Source organism: Periophthalmus magnuspinnatus, chromosome 20 (genome assembly GCF_009829125.3).
Source record: "Periophthalmus magnuspinnatus isolate fPerMag1 chromosome 20, fPerMag1.2.pri, whole genome shotgun sequence".
Classification (NCBI taxonomy): Eukaryota; Metazoa; Chordata; class Actinopteri; order Gobiiformes; family Gobiidae; genus Periophthalmus; species Periophthalmus magnuspinnatus.
The window spans coordinates 5,296,105-5,299,367 of record NC_047145.1 but is presented as its reverse complement, the minus strand read 5'-3'; the positions used below and the strand labels follow the sequence as shown (position 1 = coordinate 5,299,367).

General features: G+C 44.3%; 4 non-coding genes across 4 annotated transcripts; all 4 read right to left on the bottom strand.

The window, feature by feature from the left end:
* Window positions 1-931: 931 nt before the first annotated feature.
* Window positions 932-1,004, bottom strand: trnam-cau (transfer RNA methionine (anticodon CAU)). The gene has a single exon. It is a non-coding gene; the product is annotated as a tRNA-Met (tRNA).
* Window positions 1,005-1,250: 246 nt separating this feature from the next.
* trnam-cau (transfer RNA methionine (anticodon CAU)) lies at window positions 1,251-1,323 on the bottom strand. The gene has a single exon. It is a non-coding gene; the product is annotated as a tRNA-Met (tRNA).
* A 1,216-nt stretch (window positions 1,324-2,539) lies between these two features.
* On the bottom strand, window positions 2,540-2,612 carry trnam-cau (transfer RNA methionine (anticodon CAU)). Its single transcript has one exon. It is a non-coding gene; the product is annotated as a tRNA-Met (tRNA).
* A 246-nt stretch (window positions 2,613-2,858) lies between these two features.
* Window positions 2,859-2,931, bottom strand: trnam-cau (transfer RNA methionine (anticodon CAU)). Its single transcript has one exon. It is a non-coding gene; the product is annotated as a tRNA-Met (tRNA).
* Between the last annotated feature and the right edge of the window lie 332 nt (window positions 2,932-3,263).

Below are 3,263 nucleotides of genomic sequence, written 5' to 3'. Positions count from 1 at the left end.
CTTTTGTTAGCAGCTCGTGTGTGGCGGCTCTCACTGGTTTCACATTAGCATTAGCCTAAGTGCCAAAGAGCTAAAGTGCTCCAGTATCTGAGACCAAAAACCTCCCCTGGACCTACAGACAGCAGCCACCCACACACTTTATCTCTCCGTCTCTAGCTCGCTCAGTCTTCTCTCTCTCTTTCTCTCTCTTTCTCTAATTCTCTCTCTAATTCTCTCTGTCTCTCTCTCTCCTCTCTAACTTTCTCTCTCCTCTCTGTAACTCTTTCTCTAACTCTCTCTAAGTCTCTCACTCTCTAATTCTCTTGCTCTGTTTCTCTCTCTCTAGCCCTCTTTCTCTCTCCTCTCTAACACACACACACTCTCTCTCTAACTTTCTCTCCCTCCCTCCCTCTTTCTCTCTTTCTACCCTCTGTCTCCACCCTGTGCACTCTCTCCCGCTCTCCCCTGCTCTATCTGCTTGCCCCCCCCCCCTCTTTTTCTCCCTTTCTCTCTCTCTCTGTTGTCTTTGCACAGTCCATTTTCTGCACTCGTTCAGTCCACACATACAAAGCGTTGAGCCTGTTCTCTGATAGACTCGTGTATTGTATAGTCACTATAGAGATGCCCTTACAAACACATGCCTCCTGTTAGCAGCAGAGGGCCTGACACAGAGTCCACTGTGGATAACATTAGTGACATTTACACCATTCTCACATGACTCATTTCTGTTATAGTCACTCATCTTTTGTTTATTCAAATATGGAAACATATAGTCATAGCCCATTAAAGAGAGGCATTCATTTGAACATGGCACAAAACTTAAGACTGTTGTGTTATAGCAGCGATTATGGAGCCGAGTTTCATATCTGGAATTCCGACGGCGAGTATCATAGCAACCAAAGAGCGATGCTGAGGTGATGATGTGTGGAACACAAACATTTTATTAAAAAGATGCCCCGTGTGAGGCTTGAACTCACGACCTTCAGATTATGAGACTGACGCGCTGCCTACTGCGCCAACGAGGCCTACATTGCTATAGCCTACCCATACTTTGGTGTAATTTCACCTGGTGAGATCATAGACTAAAGAAGTGGACTGAGTGTGACGTCACAAACAGCATTCACCTCCAGTCAAATGAAGCTTGTCGAGGCTAGAGCAGTTACAGGGGTGAATTTGGAGCCGAGTTCATATCTGGATTTCCACCTGCGAGTATCATAGCAACCAAAGAGCAAGGCTGAGGTGACTGAAACACAAACATTTCATTAAAAAGATGCCCCGTGTGAGGCTCGAACTCACGACCTTCAGATTATGAGACTGACGCGCTGCCTACTGCGCCAACGAGGCCTACAACACCTCAGCCTACCCCTACTCAGAGCCAAGTCCATCATTTTATTGCTGTTCCTAGCTCCCTGTCATAGCACTAGCATTAGCTTTGCAACACAAACCCGTAGCCTACCTTTGTCCACAGGTGAAATACTGACTCATTATTCTATATCCATCTGAAGGGAGGAGCTACCTACACTGAAACTAACACACGTGTTGTTTACAGTTTCAGTTTGTTGGCCAGGTCTATTTCAGATAGATATTACCCAGTGTCCATGAGCAATCTGAGCAGAACTGAAGAAGCGGCTTGGATGAGCAGCGAAACGTCTCAAAAAGCTTTTTGTCCAGTTGGGGGCCTTAGACATTATCTGTCTCCCAGCTACAACTCCATCCTCAGACCCAAAGCAAACAAAGGAAACAAAGAAAACAACAGGGCAACACAGTATGCTAATGGGCATGAAAGCACTCATTAGGAGCTGAATGAATATGCTAAGTATGACTCAGGCACAGTGCACACTTAGTGTAGCTCAATAGACCTAGCCTACAAACAGAAACTGAAAACAGCTATTTTGTAAAGTTTCTGTTTGTAGGCTAGGGCTATTATAATGTGATCCCAAGTTTAATATTTTAATTCAGTGGATTATTTTAAGCCTATGACATCAGCTGGATGAGCAGCATAAAGTCTTCACTCAAAAATCTTTTTGCCCAGAATAGATTTTTTTCAGAATTGATTTTTTCTTTTGCATACTGTGGGGATTTTATACGGTCACATCCCTACTTTTAGGTGGCTTCATCTGAGCAGGACAGTGGAAAACAACAGTACAAAACAATCTACAAACACAGAATACTTTGGTGTAAATCCACCTGTTGAGATCATAGACTGTATAAAAAAGCGAGAGTGACGTCACCCATAGCTTTCAAAAATGACGAGGCTCACTGCAGCAGTTATAGAGAGAGGGGTGACAGTTTTTCATTGTAAAGTGAATTGAAGCCAGAGTCAATGGAGCCGGCCGTGCTCACTTCCTATTTGGAACGTGGCGGCTAGCAGGTTAGCTACATCCATTTATATATACAGTTTATTGTTGAAACTGATACTCCTACAGCTATGTCCTCCTGCCTTATTCTTGTTTGAAGTGTAAACAAGACAACACGTTGTAAAATGTCAAAGATTAGACAGCATTTTTGAACAGAGAATGGAAAGAAAATTTGATTGGCACATAGCCATCCCACAAAATTTTGCCCCGTGTGAGGCTCGAACTCACGACCTTCAGATTATGAGACTGACACGCTGCCTACTGCGCCAACGAGGCCTACATTGGTACAGCCTACCCATACTTTGCTGTAATTTCACCTGATGAGATCATAGACTAAAGAAGTGGACTGAGTGTGACGTCACAAACAGCGTTCACCTCCAGTCAAATGAAGCTTGTCGAGGCTAGAGCAGTTACAGGGGTGAAATTGGGGCCGAGTTCATATCTGGATTTCCACCTGCGAGTATCATAGCAACCAAAGAGCGAGGCTGAGGTGACTGAAACACAAACATTTCATTAAAAACATGCCCCGTGTGAGGCTCGAACTCACGACCTTCAGATTATGAGACTGACGCGCTGCCTACTGCGCCAACGAGGCCTACAACACCTCAGCCTACCCCTACTCAGAGCCAAGTCCATCATTTTATTGCTGTTCCTAGCTCCCTGTCATAGCGTGATCTTTTTATATTAGCACTAGCATTAGCTTTGCAACACAAACCCCTAGCCTACATTTATAAATACAGAAGTGTCCACAGGTGAAATATTGACTCATCCTTCTATGTCCATCTGAAGGGCGGAGCTACCTACACTGAAACTAACACACCTGTTGTTTACGTTTCTGTTTGTTGGCCAGGTCTATTTCAGATATATATTACCCAGTGTCCACGAGCAAACTGAGCAGATCCGCTTCAACCACTTAATTCACTTCAT